General features: G+C 43.1%; 1 protein-coding gene across 2 annotated transcripts in view; it reads right to left on the reverse strand.

Annotated features, from left to right (window-relative positions):
* RAPGEF4 (Rap guanine nucleotide exchange factor 4) overlaps nt 1-22,047 on the reverse strand; it is a 317,013-nt gene that overhangs the window by 204,527 nt on the left and 90,439 nt on the right. The window lies entirely within an intron of this gene.

The following is a 22,047-nucleotide window of genomic DNA, read 5'->3' on the forward strand; positions in this document are numbered from 1 at the left end:
TTTTGTGCATGAACTTAGAATTGATATAAAGTATTTGGGGTGGGCTTCCCTGGTGGCACGGTGGTTAAGAATCCACCTGCCAATGCAGGGGACACGGATTTGAGCCTGCGTCCAGGAAGATCCCACATACCACGGAGCAACTAAGCCTGTGCGCCACAACTACTGAGCCTGTGCTCTGGAGCCTGCAAGCCACAACTACTGAGCCTGAGTGCCACAACTACTGAAGCCCGCGCGCCCAGAACCCGTGCTCCGCAACAAGAGAATCCACCACAATAAGAAACCCATGCACTGCAATGAAGAATAGCCCCCGCTCGCTGCAACTAAAGAAAGCCCGTGTAGCAACGAAGACCCAACACAGCCATAAATAAATAAATAAAAATAAAGTTCCCTTTTAAAAAAATTTTTTTAAAAAGTATTTGGGGTGCCTATATCATGAGTGCATTTTTTTTTTTTTTTTTTTTTTTTCAGTACGTGGGCCTCTCCCGTTGCAGAGCACAGGCTCCGGATGCGCAGGCCCAGCGGCCATGGCTCACGGGCCCAGCCGCTCTGCGGCATGTGGGATCCTCCCGGACCGGGGCATGAACCCGTGTCCCCTGCATCGGCAGGCGGACCCTCAACCACTGCGCCACCAGGGAAGCCCATGAATGCATTTTAAATGGTAAAGATGCTAAGCAAAATTAGAATCAACCCAAACCTAAGGTAATTTCTCTCCAACTAGCATCTCAAACTTTCTCTATCATTAAGAAAGGGAACCCAGCAGACTGTAGCCCGCTAGGGATTAAGAGTCCTTCATAGGGGTTAGGGGGACACAGTGACCCACAGTAGAACCTCCACAGCTCTGATAGCCACCAACCCAAAATACATGTGCATGATGGATCAAACCAATGGGCCCTAATCAATAACCATGGAGGGCTTCCCTGGTGGCGCAGTGGTTGAGAGTCCGCCTGCCGATGCAGGGGACACGGGTTCGTGCCCCGGTCCAGGAAGATCCCACATGCCGCGGAGCGGCTGGGCCCGTGAGCCATGGCCGCTGAGCCTGCGCGTCCGGAGCCTGCGCTCCGCGATGGGAGAGGCCACAACAGTGAGAGGCCCGCGTACCGCAAAAAAAAAAAAAAAAAAAAAAAAAATAACCATGGAAATAAAGGTGCCCATAGAGGGAGAAACATCTCCAGAGTTGTTCTGAGATGAACAAGGCTAAAACACGGTCCTATTAACGTAGATCATACTTGCATATTTAGTCCTACAGAATAACATAATCTTAATAATTACCATCTATTTTGAAAGCGTCAAGTCTTCTCTGAGACTAGACGTATCCACGTAGCTTCCCTTTGTAATGTATTGTCCCAGTAATGTTAATGGGACTCTCACTGGACCCCACCCACCAGCCCTGGCAAGCAGTAAAGCCCTCACAGAACCACCTGTTTTCTTCTCCACATGAAGCAGCTCTCCTGTTTTAGCCTCCTGGGTCTTCCCTCTTCCACCTTCAGCCCAGCGTCCCACAGGAATACACACAACGCGTCCTGTCCCCTCCGCTCCCGGCTTTCTGGGCAGGCAGGATGACCCAGGGCAGGAGTCAAGGAGGAAGCTAAGAACAGGAGCCGGGCGGTGGCGGAACACAGCAGGGAGGGGCCTGGAGAGGCCATTCTAAGTCACTACCTCTGGCATCTAGACCCAGTCGCCCTGCCATGCGAGACCTTTTTCACACAGTTTCCCTAAATAGTCTGCCCTCAGGACGACCCTAGGGACACTATTGAAATACTAATGGCAGTGGCAAGGAGTCGGTGTCAAGCCTGTGTTCCAAGGAGCAGACAGAACTCCAGACTACTGTATTTTCTCCTCTGTACTTGTGCCTTCACTCTAGAGAGGTAATCGTGCAACTCCTGACTCTGCAACTGGGGAGGGAAGAACTCAGGAGAACTGAAGAGGCCAGTGTGTCCCTCTCCTTCTACCTGCTCCCGCCCCTGGCCAGAATTGGATTCATTCATCCAATAACCACCGGGCACTGTTGACATGTCAGGCCCTACACTGTGCTCAGGGCACATAGCAAGACACCATTCTGTTCCCAAGCTGCCCACGTTCCACAGTCAGGTGAGACACGCGGGCAAGCAATTACAAAATAACGTGCTGGAAACGGATGGAACGGGAACATCGGAGGAGTGAGAAGGTCGGGGGAGGGAACAGAGGAAGCTGCCCGTGCCAGAACATCAGTCCCATTGGAATGTGTCTGCTCCTCTGACCCGCCAGAAGGGGAGCTGCGCATGACACGCCAAGAGCTTTGTCTCTCGCATCAGAGCAAAAATTCCAAGAGTGCTGGGGCTTGGTGTGCCACGAGGGCTCAAGAAATATTTGCTGAGTGAATGAAATGATCTAAGAATTCGAATCTGCCCCTGGGACTTTTTGGACAGAATCTCGGATCTGTCCAAGGAGGATCTCAGAGGTCATCTAACTGTCCAACCTTCTAGAATTTATAGACAAGAGACTTCTTTTAAAGTGCTTGCACAGCACAGCAGAGTTGCCCAGAGGAAGTGTGCTGGGCCCATGAAATGTTTGCAGGTGAGTGGATAAAGTGTGCAGATCTAGTCAACGAACAATTGTTCAGCAATAAAAAAAAAGAACTACTGACACATACTATACGATGGATGAATTTCAAAAACAGGATTCTCAGGGAAAGAAGCCAGACACAGGCCACATAGCATATGGTACCACTGATATGAAGCGTCCAGAAAAGGCAAATTTATAGAGACTAATTGTACACGTGAGACGGGTGAATTTTATGACATACAAAATATACCTCAAAGTTGTTTAAAAAGTTTTGCAAGAGGAGTAGTAAGTTATACGTTTACCCTCATGCTGGTATGAGGGGGCTGCTATGTTGCAGACAAAAACAAAGAAGCCCAGGGCTTCCCTGGTGGCGCAGTGGTTGAGAGTCCGCCTGCCGATGCGGGGGACATGGGTTCGTGTCCCGGTCCGGGAAGATCCCACATGCCGCAGAGCGGCTGGGCCCGTGAGCCATGGCCGCTGAGCCTGCGCGTCCGGAGCCTGTGCTCCGCAACGGGAGAGGCCACAACAGTGAGAGGCCCGCGTACTGCAAAAAAAAAAAAGCAGCCCAGATTTGAAAGCACCCCCCATCTCCTAACCCCACCCTCAGAGCCTGCCATTCCTCTTTCTAAAAAGTCTGCTTGTAAACAGAAAGCAGATTCTTGGTTGCCGGGGCTGCTTCACGGGGACGTGGTTTCCTTACGGGGTGTTGAAAAAGTGCTGGAAACTAGATAGTGGTGACGGGTGCAAAACATTATAAATGTACTTACTGCCACTGAACGGTACCCTTCAAATGGTTAAAGTGGTAGATTTCATGGTATGTGTATTTTACCACAATGTTTTAAGTCTACTTCTTCTTTTTAAAAAGGCCATGTTTGAGGAACATTTTCACATTTCCCTTTCCTCTGCCAAATCCATTCCCCAGTAGCCACAGAGGGGCCAGCTCCTGTCCCCAGACACCTCATATCAGGATGTCTCAGTCCAGGTGACAGCGTAACTCTAAGCAATTTGTTTGCTGCATGCTCTCATCACCTTTCCCCGGCTTGGCAAACATCAGACATTAATGAAAAGAAATCTGGGCTTGGTTTGCGGGTTAATCCTGCCCACTTGAAACTGGCTGGCTTCGTTCAAAACAACACACAAAGGGACGTTCCCAAAGCCGTCAGGCCATCTCTTGAAGGGTTGCTACTGGGCTCCCTGGCAGCACAGAAGGGCGGCGACGCCTCCTGGCACGTATTTAGCCGCAGCGTATGATGAAACACTTGCTGCTCGGTCAGAAATTCTGCAGGTTCACAAAGCTCTAGAACTCCCTGCTTCCACAGGGTCCAAAAGCAGCACCAGCCTGGCCTGGAATCACTCCCATATGGTTCCTACTGCAAACGCCCTAGGTCACTGGGAGCAGCGATGATTCCTGGATTACTTCTTGCACCAACATCACTGGCTTCAGTATTCCTATCAGACAATCTGTAAGGGGGGTTAAAATAGTCTTTCCTTTTTCCCCAACAAGACAACAGCTGCTGAAGCATTTAGCCCAAGGATTTAGAGCTAGAACCAGGGTATAAATGTGCTCGGGGTTCATATGTTTGATGGGTGTACAGAGGAAGTAAGAATTACCAGCTGTAAAGGATTCTCTACCTCAAAGACGACATCAAACTGATACTCTCACTTTGGAATTGCTTAAAATATGCCTGGTATAGAATGAACTAGGAAATAAAAAAAGAACCTTTGGGTTTCCAACTGTGAAACGGTACTTGGAGAGCAAGCACTAAATGCCAAACGTCTAAAAGCCCTCCTCCGAGGAAATACTTCCTTACTGCCAGGCAAAAATCACAGGGACACACTGGGGCTGAATTTTTAAATTGTGTTTTTTACACACTGGATCATTTTCTGACCATTAAAGACAATCACAGCCAAACCTGACAATAAAAGTAATTGAATCTCATGCTCGAGAGGCACACAGCTGATTCATGGTGAGGTGTAGGAGAGGAAGGGGGCAGGAAGTCCAGGAGCGATTTTCCCTCCGCGTAAAGCAGAGCCTGCCTTCACGGTGGAGAAGCCCGGGATGGAAGCGTGTTTTCACTTCCCGACTGCCCTGTTCTCTAGGGCCCACGCTCCCAGGTGGCACCTGAAAACCATCAACAGGTGTTAGAGGTTTAACCCGGCCTCTGACCCAGGACTCACAGGCCCAGCTTAGGACATTGAGATGAGGTTTCCAAGAGAGGACAGGGTGAGGCCACATCCATTCTGCCCTTGGGAGACTGTGCCTGTTCCGAGTCTCCCAGGGCACTGGGCGCACACAGGGCACCCAGACTTTCCCGGTGGTGCACAATGACCAACAGTAAAATACAGCCTAACTTGGGGAATGTGCAAGACACTTTTTGCCTTGCATTTACACCAACTGCATTCAACCTTAAAGATACCACACTGACCCGACTTCGAAGGATTTACAAGCTAATGGCAAAACTACTAGCAGCTGTTGGAGATAAGCTAGCCAACCACTTGGTGTCAGAGCAAGGTCTATTTCTGCAAACATTTCATGCGTACAGCTTTTGAGATTGAGTTGGTGGTCACAGAGAAGGTCTGCACAGATTGGCCTTTAAAGAAAAGAGACCCTCATGTGGGAGCCTTGGGTAACTTAATTTTCTGAGCATCTGTATTCTCATCTATAAAATGGGAATTCAGGGCCACAATCTCAAACACATGAGATGCCTGCAATGGAATATATTCACACTAAGTGGGATAAAGAGAGACTATAAATAGCCTCCTGTCCTTAAGAGTAGAGTCTACATTTCTTCTTAGCTCAAACGAGTGACATCATCCCTGTCTTATTCTGTTTCCCTTACTCCTCTTATCCAATTATTGTTTTACATCCTATATTTCCTGACAGTGCCTCTCAGACCTATCACCTTTTCCGAGTCTATATTCACCCCAGCAAGGCCTTATCATGGCATGTGAGACCACCGTCATACATTCCTAGTTCAGGTGCAGCCTCCCCAAACTATCCTGCGCTCTTCAGTCAGGTCATTCTCATTCATAATCACTGTGCTGACATCAAAACTCTAAAGACAAGGCAGTGTCCACGGGACCGAGTCCAGACTCCTGGGCTTAGATTCCTGCCCATTTTCCCACGTCCCCATCCACAGATTCTCTGCTCCACCCAAACTGATTCCTCAAATGCCTTGAACTTTACCACCTCTGCAACCTCACCCCTACAATCCCATGGCCTGGGGGCAGAGTGTGTTCTACAAAACCGTCACAACAGTATCTCCCACCCCATCTGCTCTTCCCACACTGTGACTTTAATGTGTCAAAGGTTGCGCCTAGGGCTTCCCTGGTGGCTCAGTGGTTGAGAATCTGCCTGCTAATGCAGGGGACATGGGTTCGAGCCCTGGTCTGGGAAGATCCCACATGCCGCGGAGCAACTAGGCCCATGAGCCACAACTATTGAGCCTGCGCGTCTGGAGCCTGTGCTCCGCAACAAGAGAGGCCACGACAGTGAGAGGCCCGCGCACCGCGATGAAGAGTGGCCCCCGCTTGCCACAACTAGAGAAAGCCCTCGCACAGAAACAAAGACCCAACACAGCCAAAAATAAAAATAAATAAAAAGAAGGCTCAACATAAAAAAAAAAAAAAAGGTTGTGTCTATATTCCCTCCCCTTGAACCTGGGTGCACTTGTTACTGTGACCAAAGTGGCAATGGATGACTCACAAGGTAGGTCATAAAACGGAAGGCACTTCTGCCGGGCTCTCTTGGGACACTAGCTCTTGTTGCCCAGCCTCCATGCTAAGAGGGAGCCAAGCAGCCACGTGGAAAGGCCGTGTGTAGGTGCTCTGGTCACTCGCTCCAGCTCATCCCAGCTGACAGCCAGCATCAGCTGACAGACATGCAGCCTTCGGTTGATTCTAGCCCCCAGCCATCCTCTGAGCTGCCCCAGATGATCCTAAGCAGAGGGGAGACAAGCTCTTCTCTCCCATCCCCCTGCCCCAATCCCCACTATGCTCGATCCACATTGCAGATTCATGAGCAAAAGAAAAGAGTATGATTGTTTTAAGTGACTACATTGGGGTGCTTTCTTGTGTAGCAATAGGTAACCGGAATAGACTAAAATGCCCTCCCCTTCTTTTTGGCTGTCTCAAATCCTCCCTGGCTTTCAAAAGCTCAGTACAGGTCTCACCTCCTTCATGATGTTAAGTGATTTCTGTCCCTCTCTTGTTTGAAGCCTGAATAGCACTCCATAAAGACCTACCATAATGGACCATCATCTCCTTAAGAGAGAAGGCCATGTCGATGTTTTCTTGGGAACCATTTCCTATCATCTCTCAGAATATCTTACAATAACAGACGGTCTATATATACACTACATGGATAATTAATTTTCTAGCCTCCAGAGTAAAATGCACACAGTAGGTACTTCATACATGATACAAACTATGACAAGTGTTTAATACAAAAAAAACAGGAAAAGAAAAACAATGGTTTTTAAATGGAGGATCAGGTAGTTGTAGGAAATTCAAACCTTTCAAGTCTTCAAACTGCCTTTCTACTGAGTAAAGTAGACGCTTTATAAATGAACAGTTTTAAGTTCAGGAGCGTTTGTGTTTCCAGCCAAACACACACGTAGATTTGGATGTCTCTTTGGGAACGGTTCCTTTGTTAATAAACGCTAAATGGGCATTTTGAGAAGTGGTAGTAACCATCCATGTTCTATGGTCCTGTAATTTACTCAAGGAGAATCAGAGCACGGGAGGGTTTAGAAACAGGCAGAATGTTTCCTGTCGAATAACCATCTGTATCAGGACCTCTTAACCTGGGGAGCATGAACACTCGATGGTTGTCACTGGATGGGCTTCATGCCCAAAATTATATACAAAATTTTGTGTATATTTGCATTCTTCTAAGGAGAGGGTCCACAACTCTCATCAGATTCTTAATAGTTGCGGAAACGTGGTTCATTCTATGTTTTACCTTAACACATTTGCTTTTAACTCTTATTCAAAGATTCTGCTAAAGGGGGAGCCCTGGGCAAGCAATGGGGAAACACCGAGGCCGCTTTGGCTCTGCCACTGCCTCGCATGGTGGCCTTGGGGAAATCCTTATAAGCACTTTGAATCTGCTTCTGGATCTACCTCTCAACTGTAAAAACAGTTAGAAGCACTAGAGCTACCACAACATCTCAAGAGAGTTTCCCTGAAAAGGCCTAAAGAGGAAGGAGAAGGCGGCTTCATTTGGTGTTTTTCCACTGGATTTTCTTTACTATAAAAGAACAATAATATTAATTTTGGATAAAATATACATCTGTATTTACAACTGTTTATTTAATAAATATTAAGAGCCTATGATGTGACAGCCACTGGTTATGAACTTTCCACTCAGTCCTTGAAGACTTGGCAATTACTGAGTAGACCACCCCAACACTGCATGGAAGTCTAGACGATAAAGTGGACCATAAAAATATAAAAAACTAATCGCACAGGGGACCAAAAAATCAAGGGATTCATCATTAAGTGGGTAGAATAGGGATGACGCAAGAGATGTGGTAGAAACAGAGTACTACGAACCAGGTTGATTTGGCTGGTCTGTCCTACCAGCTGGGTGTCCACTTGTTCCTCCGCCTTCCAGAACTGCATGCTCAGTTAAGAGAATAGCTTTCCTCCTTAGAGGAAACTCTTTCTTTAAAGACATAGAAGTAGCTACTCTCCTTCTCAGAACCTCTGAACCAGCTCTCATAGGAATAGAGAGTCAGAAACAAAAAGCAAGCAAACACAGACACTTAATGGAACAGAAGACATATGATGAGTCATTTGTACCCAAGGATAATCTGAACATAATTCTCCTCATGCTCAAGGGTTTCAATGCGGGAAGTAAGATTTTACAAAAGCTTTGAATTACAGATAAAACACAAGACAAAGTACTAAAAAAAAAAAAAAAAAAAACCCAACAGGTTGTCAACACTTAAGAGGATGAAAAATATGACATTGATTATTCCATCGTTTCTTGGTCCCCTTAATGTATTTTTTAACTTTTACATTAATACTTATTACTAACTAACTATATATGTATGACTTAACCTCTTGAATTAGACAGTCACCTTCTTGGGCCCAATGCCCATATGTTATATGTTTTGCATGTCATTTGAATGATGATGTGCCCCTACTAAATATTCAATAACTATTCTATGAATGAGTAAATAAAGTTTCTTCCTAAAGCCTAAAATGTTGGTAAACTCAGTGACCTGGCTTTATAAGGAAGCTGAATCATTTCTTCTAACTTACCACAATTAACATCTATATTTCTTTCATTAAAAGTAAAAGTATAAATGGAGATACTCAGTTTGTTGCTGATAATTTGAGGTACGACATGGAGCTCTACACGAGAAGGGGCTTTTTTCTGCTTGGTGTGTGGGGATCAGGTTAAAGGTTAGGAGATAATCTTATTTATGGCCCACATTTGAAAACTGTGGTTAATTTGTGCTTAAGAAAAAATAAGCGCAGTAAAGAACAACATATGGTACAAGTAAATGGGGTTTGGTTTTCCTCCTGACCTCCCCCAGGAGTGCGTGTTTGGTGTACTGTGTATACCATACCTTTCTGGACTTTAGATAAATTCGCACATGTGTGAACAAAACGTCTAGGGCAGAGAAAGTATTTGGGGTGCACAGTTTCTTCAAATTGTATCAAAAATGTATCAAAAATGTATTTTATATATATATATAAATGTATATATATTTGATACATGTATCAAAAATGTATATAATGTCCCAGAACAAGGGAGATCCTACAATAAAAAAACATATCTATGGGGTAAAAAGAACTAAACATGGTACTCATCACCAGTATGCTTACAAAGATCTTAAGTTTATTTAAGATCTTCACTTTATACCACACATGAGATTCCTTAGACAAAACTGCCTCTGGATTCTTTCTTCCTCTTGGTCATAAATCAAATATCCAGAAGCTGATGTATAATAGTATGTTACTTCATTTTCTCTAAGTCAATCACTTTAGAAGGAAAACAAAATGCAGGGCAAAAGAAGGTGGGAAATGGTAGATTATCTTTCACCCTCATTTCCCAGTGCATTTAGAGGTTGGATTATTTGATCATCTTGGTACCATGGACCATTACCAGGACTTTGATCTCCCTACAAAGTGGGCGGAGAATGAAATGGGGAAGAAATTTTTGAGGAGGATGGTCTTTCACATCATGATTTGTACAGAGAAATAAACACATCTCATCTCTCAGGAAACCAGAGGGAAGACCCTCCAACGATATGTATGTAGGAAACAATATGTAATAGCATGAAAGGCTATTAAAAACAGCCATCTTGTGTACAAAGTGTTCTTTTCTTAAGTATCTCTTGATTTTTCACCTCAGGGTCTTAGAAGAAGCCTGACTGGCACAGTAGGCGCTTCATGTTTGTTGAATTTAACTCGCTGCTAGAGATCCCAACTTCTTCATAAACGTCAGTGAGAATGAAACACTACACCGCATTTGGGCTGCTGCCCTCCAAGTAAATACAAGTATTTTTCTCACATATATTGCATTCAAGCGGATGGAAACTGGCGGGGTTTTTTGGTTGGTTTACTTGGTTATCAGTTTGTCTGTTTGGTGGCTTGGCTGGGTTGTTGCTGATATTGCTTAACACAGGACAGCAAGAGAGACACAATGTGGTACAAAATCATGAGGTTTAAAGTCAGATAAAGTCAGAAAAGACTAAATGCTAACTCCTTCACTTTACTAGCCATCCAACCTTGGGCAAGTCCCTTAATCTCTCCAAGTCTCAGATTTCTTACTTATAAAATGGGTTAATAATCCTTACTGGCCAGGGTTATGAGGAGGATGAAATGAGACAATATATATATGGTGCCTACTTAGCATAATGACAAACCCACAGTAAGCATTAGGCATGCAGCTAATCTTATGTTTATTATTATCACCTCATTAAGTCATAGTTAGGATTAAACAAAATAATATATAGAAGCACTTACCATGGTTCTTGACATATAATTAATGCTAATGCTCATGTTCTAGAAGGACACAGTTTAACACACGATATGAGCCATCTTCCTTTCATACCCCATGGGGTTTTCACATGACCGTTCTCTTGGCCACATGTTTTGTGCCATTGAGCACATATAGGTCTATTTCGGGCATATATCAAACACTTGATGAATCTCTCACTCGGATTTAACTCTAAAAATGCTTCCCAGTTGCCAGAAATCACAAGATATAGAAAAAAAACATCAGAATGTTCAGATCAGGAATAAGAATGCTGGTAAACGTTACTACTTTGATGTGACACTTCTGGATGTTGAAAGCACTAGCATCAAAGATGCTCCCATGTAGCCATGAGCTATTTCCAGCCCTTCTCGCATTTCCTGGCTCTACCTGGATGAGATATGTGCACATGAAAGCAATCTGTCATTCATGCCACTCAAATAATTATGGCCTAAGTGATCTCCTGTGTCACATCCTCAAGTCTCTTCACGTGACTCATCATTCAGCTGGAGAGCAGGAAGCGCTCCATTTGGGGGAGGAAGTCAAAAGGATGCCATGCCTCAGGACAATACCCCTCCTACCCAAGCAGTGTTATTCTTCTCAACTACCAGGCAACGCCCAAACAGAGCATGTTTAATCACACCATCAGAAAGGAAGATCGGGGCTGTGAGCTTACACTAGTGTCTCACATCTGAGACATCATGTAACAAAGAGCTACAACCAAGGGCCTGTTCCACCGACCCCATAACCCAGGTGGCTTCTGGTGGTTTCAAAGCACCAAAGCTCCAACCTCAAAGCACAGAGACCTAATCCCCCTTCAGCTTATTCTGGCGTATCTCTTGGGAGTGATAGTCATTGGTGTGGAACTCAGTGTAGATGGCAGAAGTGCGTGTGTTTTGCACATATTTATGCAGACATACATGTCCACATATGAGAAGTTTGGAGGCACCCAAAGAAAGCTACTGTGAAAAGTTTTGTTGCCAAGATTGTTTGCTATTTATCAATTTGCATTTTTCAAATAAGCCGAGTCTGCCCCCAGATGGGACATCTTTCATTGCAGGGAGAGTATATTTCCATTACTATGGGTCAGGAGTTACCCCACCTTCCACTTCTATTCAGAAGGTCCGGAATGGCCAGAAAGATCACCCTCATTCAAGGTCAGAGTTTGGAAGAAAGATGCTCAATCTCATCCTCTTTCCAGCTGTGGAGCCACATTCTAATCTGAAAATGAAAACCTCAGAGCAACGAAAACCTGGCCAGCCTTAGCTCTTTCATGACCCCAACCTTCCACTGCCACTGAGAATTTGACTTTTGAACAGGAAATGGATAATGGTTAAGAGCTATTATTATTAAAGAATTGTGTGGGTTTTTAAAGCAATTTATCATTGTATATTTATTTATGTGTCAGTAAGCGTAAGAGATCAATTTATCATAAACATTTAGAATGTATTCTAATGATTTACACTCATAAAGCATATTTAATATCAAGTTATATGTCTAAAGTTGTTAGCATTTAATGAAATTCTTTCACTCCGTGTTTACCTATGGGCTAGACACTCAGACACTCTTAACAATACAAGCTATGTTTTATCTCATTATATAGGTGAGAAAACTGGGGTGCAAACCTCTGGCTCAATGTCACACAGCCAGGAAGCAGTAAAATCTCATTTGACCCTAGTCTGTCTGACACCCAGGCCATGTGCTTTCCACCCGAGAAACTGCCCCCCTCTATTCATTTATGAGCTTGCATATTAGGATGGGACATGTCTGCAGCTTGAGGAACAATGTAGCAATGATATTCTATAAATCACTTCGGCAATACATCACTAATCCAGGTCTCTTGTACAGATCTCCTAATCAATCTGAACGCAATGAAGGGCTGCGCGTAAGTCACCTCAGCCACCCAAACAAATGTGACGTTTATTTCATACATCACGAGTGTGCACAGCTCATTCCTTCGGGTTGATTACCCTTGCTTGAGACGCCATGCTAAAAAGGGTGGCCCTATGGTTCCCCAACCTTTGCCAGAGAAAAAGCACCAGGGGAAGGCGAGAGGGGGTTTCCAGTAACAAGGATGCTGACGTCAGTAAACACTCAGAGCTAGCAATGTGGAGCAAGGGGGAAAACAGAAGAACAACAGAATTCCAGAACACACCGGTGCCATTCAGGGTGGCGGTAAAAACTCCTACTCAGCTCAGAAGCCTCTGAGGGAATAAAGTCACAAACTCCTAAGGGTGACATAGTCATTATGTTTGGTAAAATATTAAATTTTGTCTTCCTCTAAGAAAAAATGGAAGTAGAACATAAATTTACAAGAATTACTTTCAAAGATATTTATGTTTAAAGGAAGGATATTTCCTTTACTGAAAACCAATCTTTTGAAGAGTTTCTCAATTCCCGTAGAGGTTAAAAGCTGTTTGGATTTTTTGTTTGTTTTACAAATAAACATCTATTCACACGGGGATTACTGTACATTTAAAAAGGTTTCCAAGCTTTTCTGGAAGGGGATCTCAGTAACTTCTGTTGGCCTGTTTACCAGCACCCTTCACCACCACGTTAGCATTAGTCTCCAAATCAAGTGTTTAATTGAGTAGTTCTCTTCCTCCACCTTCATAATGTACACCTGTCTGTTCTTTTCTTTTTTTTGGCGGCACCACGTGGCATGTGGGCTCTTAGTTCCTCAAACAGGGATCAAACCTGTGCCCCCGGCAGTGGAAGCGTGGAGTCTTAACCACTGGACCACCAGGGAAGTCCCTATACACCCTGTCTTAAACACTCCTTCCTCTGAGGTTTTTGAAGCTGCCTCTGCTGTCTTCCACACATGGTTTGATCCTGTTTTTCTAGAACCACTGATGGGCAACGCATTGAGCACCTGGAAATGATCAGGTCCAGGCACGAAAGTAGAATTACTTCAACTCTTTACCCAGGATTTTTAGCTTCAACCCTAACAAGACAATCCCACAACAAGTATCTGATCTGTAAAGAGAACGAGGGACCTTGTACAGAACGCCTATCGTTGATCTGGCCAAGAAAAACAGCATGTGATATAATTTTAAAATTCATTCTCCCCTTTAGTTTTCCCCTAATAGATAAGGATGAATTACTGCTGGGAACTGTGTTTTGCAGCCAACAGATCCAGCAACTAACTAACTTGGGATTAGCTTCCTGAAGGAGCATCTCACTGGTAGCAAAAGGATAAAAACAACACTAACTGGATGAATTAATTTCCAGAAGTGGTAGACAACAAAATGCCTTTTAAAAAGTTTTGCTTTATAGTAATATGTCTTTAGGGATGTGTAACTGGGGCATAGTTCAAGGGAAAGAGATTAGAGGAAAAAAAATAATGAATGAAATGTCTTGAGGAAGAAAAACATAAAGCAAGTCAGGAAATGTTTTTCCAGTCGTAAATGCCTGGTCACAAAATATATCTCAAACAAAAACTTGGAAAAGCTATTTTAACACATCTAGCAAAAAAGGAGACATTAATTTACAAAGAGCTCTTACAATCTTAACTGTAAATACAACCCAACAGACTACTAGACAAAGGATATGAACCAGCCACTCAGAGATTAAAAAAAAAAAAAAACAACTGCCAAGGAATATTTTAAAAGATGCTTTCTCTCACTCATGACTAAGGAAACAAAATAATAATAAGACCCCTTCTTTTTCCCCAGCAAATTTTTTAAACTTTGAAATTAGTGTTGAAGAAATGGTACACAGTATACTCATACACTGAGGAGAGTACAAACTAGTGCAGACTTTCTGGAGTGTAATGAGAAAACATTCACCAGATTTTAAATTTCACATAATGTCCATATAATTCCATAGGTAAGAATTTACTCCACAAAAGTACACCCAGATATACGTACAAGAATGTTCGTATACACAGACATTGCTGCACTGTTTATGAGAACAAAAACCAAAATAACTGTCTGTCAATAGGGTAATAGGTTGAATAACTATAGCGATCCAGCCAATGGAAAACTCTGTAGCATAATGTGGTTCATCTGAATGGACTGAGGCAGAAGGGTCTCTCAGTGGAAAAAAGCAAGATACAACATGAATGATGTAATCCCATTTATGGACGTATACAAGTTTAAATGTTTTTAATGTATATGCCCTTATATCTTTATTGCTCATTACAAACCACGGCCAAACTTAAAATGGCTTAAAACAATGACTATTATTTCTCATAATTCTGTTGGGCTCCCTGGGCAGTTCTGTTGGCATCACCTGAGCTTACTCAAGTGGCTGCCGTCAGCAGGGTGGGGCTATGGACTCACTTCTCATTTCGGCCTCAGCTGGTGAGGCTGAGACCACTGGGATGGACCACATCGTTCTTCATCTTGGGCATCTCTGCACAGCGGAGGAAGCACTCCCAGGGCACGAGAATGAAACTACAGGGCCTCTCCAGGCCGACGCGGAAGTCACACCACTCCCATAGCTCTCACTCTCGGTCAGAGCCTGTCCCAAGGCCAGTCTGGCTTCAAGAAGAGGAAAGCAGCCTCCACCCCTTGATTGCAAAAGCTGCAAAGAACTTGTGGTCATATTTAATCTACCACTTTACGTGCACGTATCTACCTATCTATACCTATATCTACCTATCTATAGCTGTGTCCATCGTTAAGTAGCAGCTGAAATGTTAGTGAAGAAACAAGATAACTTCCTCTGGTAAGAGGAGCTGGGAGTGTGAGTGGGGACGGAAAAGGAAGAGGCTTACTTTCTGTTTCATGCACTTCTACGCTCAGGACTGGCTCCATGGGCGTGAGACCTATAGGAGGCACAGGGCCCATGCTCAGGCTCTGGAAAGCTTAATGCTCTGCTGTCACCACCTTGAAGTTCTTAATACTTTTATCTTTGAACGTGTGTTTTGTAAGTCCAGTGGGACAGTGGTGCATGTGCATGAGCAAAGGAGACGGCGCAATACGCACGTCTACTGTTCCCTGAGGCCCTGTTTCACATCCAGCATTCCCCATGCCTCCTGAGGACAGAATCAGGGTGGACTCACGATGCCCGGGCGTTCAACATGACTCAAAGCAAGTACAAGGTAAGCAAGTTACATCTTCCAATGAGTAAATCCTGGCGCGGACAGCCCAAGTTCCCATTTTCTGTTCTAACCAGAGCTTGCTCTAAACACAGTTAAGAATGCAGTGGCACTGACAAAGGAACGCTATCATATCCTTTCTTATTCACGTTACTTCCCTGTATTAGCCAATCACGCTGAAAATAAGTATGAAGAGAAAGGAAAGCTAGGGCAACCCACAGTCCTCTTCCTTTAAGTCTTTCCTTACTCATCTGTAAGCTGAAGAGGGAGAGTGTGGGTAGGTGTGTGCACCAAGAACTAAAGAAATAAAAACAGCTGAATCAGCTTTGTGCACGGCTTCTACTCTTCTGGTAAAAAATGAAACACATATGCATATACAAGCTAGGAAATACAAATTATGTAATTTCAGTGATTCCACATACAAGTTAAATGACATTGCACCACAGAAAGATAAAGAGTAAACCTGTGCTAATAATTTTTAATTTTTCTTTACTTAGAACGACATTAAATAGCAAATAAGAAACATGATGAGTTCAGATAGAGAAAGAAGAAGGAAGGAAAAAGCTTTTATATTTTAGCACCATTAATGACATTTTTTTCCCTCTGGGGAAAGGAACCTTACATTTTTATTTTGCACTGGGCCCTAAAACTTATGTAGTCGGCCTTGACTGTACTGTTTGAATCTGCATACGTGTGTCCTACTTTTATATATTTAAAAAATAGGGTTTTTTTTTTTTTAACAATACCCCTCAGTTGTTTCACATTCAAATCATCATAGATCCATTAAAAAAAAATAAGATCCAGGGAACTAGCAGCTGAAAAAAAAACAGGTACCCGAATGAATAAACACTTTTAATAAAAACAAAGGCCATATTTCATATTATTCCTACTCTTCTTTTGTGGGCAAAACACTCCCTGATTTATAGCACTGGAACCACCGTCAGCACAATGAAATTAAGCAAGAATAATATGTCAGATTAAAAAACCCAAACCCAATTTTATGAACTCAATTCATGACAGCTGCACTGTCAACATAAATATTTCTCCTCTCAAGGGCCACGGATGCAAGGTCATCTACACCACAAGGGACGCTCGCCTCCATTGGTACATATACATCAACTCAGGAAATGCAGAGGATAGAGGTTATTTACAGAAATAACTGCTTATAAAATTAATGCCAAAAGAATTTCCCATGTTTTATTTACTAGCATGATATCAGTGTGGTATCCCGTAGTCATAATAACTAAACATCTCTATTCAAATTGAAAGAAGTATTTTTCTACTTCTTATACTTTTAACATTACTAAGCATGTATATTAGTTTGAATTTTCAACAAACTTATCATTTCTTAATACCTAAAAATTACAATTATACCACAAAGACATGCTTGGTTAAAATTTTCTATCTGAACCATGGTTGCATTTTGCAATAATGTTCTCAAATTTAAAAGAGAAGACAATGCCGTAGGAGGTTCAAGTCGTTAGAATGTAGTGAAATAGTAAAGCAAAAGGAGAAAGTAAACTGAAACCCTGGGAGGTACTGTAGGGTCAATTTGTGTAAAGACTGCTATTCAAAATATCTTGATACATATAGAAATTTAAAAACTTGTTTTTCTTTCTTTCTTAAGGGCTTGAGAAGAAGAGTCAAATATCAGCTTTGGAAGTCTTGCCCAATAACCAATCAAAGAGAATACTCTGCATAAAATATTCTACAGAAGATGCCCCCAAACAGGGGGTTGCTACTGGAGAAGAGAGCTGTGGTTGGGGGCAGGGGTGGAAGAAAAATAAACTTTTTATTATATATACCCTGTCCTAATTTTAGAATTTTTTTTTCTTTTTACCAAATGCATGCATCACCTAGTCTCAATAAATTAAATTTCTCTAAAATAACAAAATAAGACAGTTTTTGCTTTGCATAATGGGCCATGCTATAGCTAATTTTTAAAAGTACCACTGTCTGGGGCTTCCCTGGTGGCGCAGTGGTTGAGAGTCCGCCTGCCGATGCAGGGGACACGGGTTCGTGCCCCGGTCCGGGAAGATCCCACATGCCGCGGAGCGGCCGGGTCCCTGAGCCATGGCCGCTGAGCCTGCGCGTCCGGAGCCTGTGCTCCGCAACGGGAGAGGCCACGCAGTGAGAGGCCCGCGAACCGCAAAAAAAGAAAACAAGCAAAAAGTACCACTGTCTGACCCTCAGAACGGGAGAAGATATTTTCAAATGAAGCAACTGACAAGGGATTAATCTCCAAAATATACAAACAGCTCATGCAGCTCAATATCAAAAAACAAAAAAACCAATCAAAAAATGGGCAGAAAATCTAAATAGACATATCTCCAAAGAAGACTATAGATGGCCAAAAAGCACATGAAGAGATGCTCAACACTAATTATCAGAGAAATGTAAATCAAAACTACAATGAAGTATCACCTCACACAGGTCAGAATGGCCATAATCAAAAAATCTACAAACAATAAACACTGGAGAGGGTGTGGAGAAAAGGGAACCCTCCTGCACTGTTGATGGGAATGTAAATTGGTATGGCCACTATGGAGAACAGTAAGGAGGTTCCTTAAAAAACTAAAAATAGAACTACCATATGAGCCAGCAATCCCACTCGTAGGCATATATCCAGAAAAAACATAATTCCAAAAGATACATGCACCCCAATGTTCACTGCAGCATTATTTACAATAGCCAGGACATGGAAGCAACCTAAATGCCCATCAACAGAGGAATGGATAAAGAAGATGTGGTACACATATACAATGGAATATTACTCAGACATAAAAAAGAACAAAATAATGCCATTTGCAGCAACATTGATGGACCTAGAGATTGTCATAATAAGTGAAGTAAGTCAGACATAGAAAGACAAATATCATGTGATATCACTTACATGTGGAATCTAAAAAAAAGGGTACAAATGAACTTATTTACAAAACAGAAGTAGAGTCACAGATGCAGAAAACAAACCTATGGTTACCAGGGGATAACGGGGGTGGGGGAGGGATAAATTGGGAGTGACATATGCACAGTACTATATATAAGATAGATAACTACTACAGACCTACTGTATAGCACAGGGAACTCTACTCAATACTCTATATGGGAAAAGAATCTAAAAAAGAGTGGATATATGTATATGTATAACTGATTCACTTTGCTGTGCGCCTGAAACTGACAACACTGTAAATCAACTATACCCCAATTAAAAAAAAAAAAGAATGAGGAAAAGAAAAATAAATAAAAGTACCATTGTCTGAAGTTGTTCAGTTAGTTTTATGGTCATTAAATGTGGATGGTTTGGGGAGGAGGTATGCAACAAAGAACACAAACCACACTTCCATGAAAAATTATTAAAGTTCAATCATTTTGGAACTAAATACAAAATATTCAAATGTGCTCTATTTAGAGGGGTGATGGATCCATACATGAGAAATACCTATTTTAAAACAGGCTTTGGTAGAAAATCTCAAAGTAAAGCATTTCTGTTTTGAGCCTAAAACTTGGCATTCTTTTCCTATTTCTTTTTCACTACAAAGCGTTTCTGGATACCAATGGCAAAGCCTTAGAACCACAATGAAATTTATTTTTCCATCTCCATTCCCACCATCACAAATTCTGTAAAGATGCATGAAATTAAGTGTAAATGTTCGTATTCTCCCACATAAAGGAGGAACATGCTATATCATCTGGTCTGGATCCTTTTGATTCTATGGAATATGGTCCTTAATCTCCCTGGAAAAACACACCCCTTTTGGATTAGGATGAAAGTATGGACCTTCTTTTCAGAAAAATACACACACAGAGAAATATCAGAGGTTTGCAGGTTTCTCAGTAGCTACTCCATGAACTCCCAGGGATCACAAATCCCGGAGTAGAAGCACCTGCTCTGGACAGTTCCTCTTTCCTGACACTCTACACACAGACCTATGTGTCAATGGACTAAATAAGTTCTTCTATTACTTCAGGGCAAAACACGAACATTTGGGTCTCACTCTAATTTTTTCCTAAGCAAACGGAAAGCTCTTTTTATGCCCAAGTTCCCCATAACTGAATTCAGGATACCTAAGCTATATTCTTGAGACTAGATGTAAATGTAAAATACAAATGAGCACGACGTTTTTCAATCAGATCTGGCCTTTACACAGATGTCATGGATGCCTCAAACATGATGCTCTAGAGGGCCCACCTGCCTCTTACCTGAGACTGGAGAAGAGTCCCCCAAGTCCCAGGGGAACACAGATGAAAGACTCAGTGGAACATTCTATGCCTTTGATAAAGGAAATTTTCACATATTGAGATATAGGGAAGTCATTCTGGCTTATACACGAGTTAACTTGAATTTTATGCTAACTAAAACAGCCTGTGTGAGGCCTATCACACATACATTGTACATCTGCTTTAATTATTAAAGAAAAAGGTGCATTGACCAGAAGAGAAGAATGTCCATATTAAAAATAAAGATTAAACGCCTCCCTTCCTGGGACGCCATTGCTGGTTCTCCTTCAGTGATAAGACTCCCTTCCCAGGTGCCAAGGCCACACTGACTCGCTGTATATGTGCTAGTCTGGTTTGTTTGTTTTTGAAACCTGGAAGAAACGTATCCCTGACTTGTTCAAGGTTCTTTGTTCTGACAAGATATGAAACTGTGCTGAAAACCCTGCTTCTCCGGAGCGGCTTCTCAGAGTAACCTGGGAAGCTGGCTTCTGGGCTAGTTCTCGGTTTGGCTCAGATAAAACTCTTTTCTATTCTTATTATTGATTGTTTATTGATTACCTTCATCAACATCTCCTACGACCCAAGGACCCAGGCTTGATGGTCACTAGGAACTCCTGCTGCATCAGGGTCAGCAGAGCCCCCAGTGAAAGCCCCAACTGAGGAAGCCCTGCAGGCCTCCAAACACAGAAGAAGCCAAGTGGACCCCTCAGCATGCCTAGACCAGTCCTTAGCTTCCTCTGCGTCAGTCTGGAAGCAACATTTGGCCTCTTGCTCAGGGCTCTCTCAGCCCCAGCAGCTCTCAGCTTCCAGGTTTCTTGGTCTGTTTGAAGAATGGCAGCGTTCTGGGCCTTCCTTTTCCTTTAACTTGAGCAATCCCAGATGTTGGCCTTTCTGATCCGATCTCAACCTGTCTTTCTCAGAGTCCTTTTCTTTCTGATCATCTGGATCCTCAACTCCTCAGGAGGAAACTCGGCCTCCTCCCAGCCTTCCACTCGCAGGCAGATCTGATTCAGAAAATGAACTGCCAACAGGTAACACCTAGGTGAACGGGCTGCCGTCCTTCTTTCCTGATGTTATTCACCTGATCTAGAGAAGGTGGTTTGGGAGACGTGAGAAAGGAGACAACGTCTGGGCTGGATCATGGTACAGGTGGGGAAGAGAGATGACTGGAAGCAAAGGGAACACACAGCAAAGAGACTGGGAGGCAGGGTGGGAGTAATAGTTAGCAGACCTGAAGCTGGGGTCTGCTAGGGGCTGTTTCACTGAGGATGTGACCTTCAGGCTCTTAGTTAACACTTCTGGGCTTGTTATGTGGTTTTGCTCCAGGGAGCAAACAGGTACAAAGCTAGTCTCTGGAAAAACTGAAGGAGGGCTTCAGGGAGGGGAAGAAGGAGATAAAAACCCTGTTCTGACATGCACCCCCATGTGCACAGCACTATTCACAATAGCCGAGACATGGAAACAACCTAGATGTCCATCGACAGATGAATGGATAAAGAAGATGTGGTACATGTATACAGTGGAATACTACTCAGCCACAAGGAAGAATAATGCCATTTGCAGCAACATGGATGGACCTAGAGATCATACTACGTGAAGTGAGTCAAAAAGAGAAAGACAAATGCCATATGATATCAGTTGTATGTGGAATCTAAAATATGACACAAATGAACTTATCTATGAAACAGACTCACAGACGTAGAGAACAGACTTGTGGCTGCCAAGGGGGAGGAAGAGTGGAGGAGGGATGGGTTGGGAGTTTGGGATTAGCAGATGCCAACTATGATATATATAGGTTGGATAAACAACAAGGTCCTGCTGTATAGCCCAGGGAACTATATTCAATACCCCGTGATAAACCAAAATGGAAAAGAACATGAAACAGAATGTAGATATGTATAACTGAATCACTTTGCTGTACAGCAGAAATTAACACAACGTTGTAAATCAACCAGGCTTCGATTAAAAACGAAAACATCCCTGTTCTGTTCTCAGGAAAGGCCAGGAGGCTCCAGTGGGCTCCTGTCTCCATGAAGAACTTGAGGATGAGAGAAGCTAGCCCTCGCAGTGAGAAGGCTGCTATGACCCTCTCTGTGTCCCCTCAGAACACAAATGTGTTTTGTCTGCAGCACCTGTATCCTTTAGCCTGCGTCCAGCTGGCATCTTTCTGTCAGTCACACTCCTATCAGCCTCATGATGACAACGCATAGAGGAGGTTTTCTCTGGAAACCCTCTGACTCTCCCTGGCAGA

This window comes from Tursiops truncatus, chromosome 7 (genome assembly GCF_011762595.2).
Source record: "Tursiops truncatus isolate mTurTru1 chromosome 7, mTurTru1.mat.Y, whole genome shotgun sequence".
NCBI lineage: Eukaryota > Metazoa > Chordata > Mammalia > Artiodactyla > Delphinidae > Tursiops > Tursiops truncatus.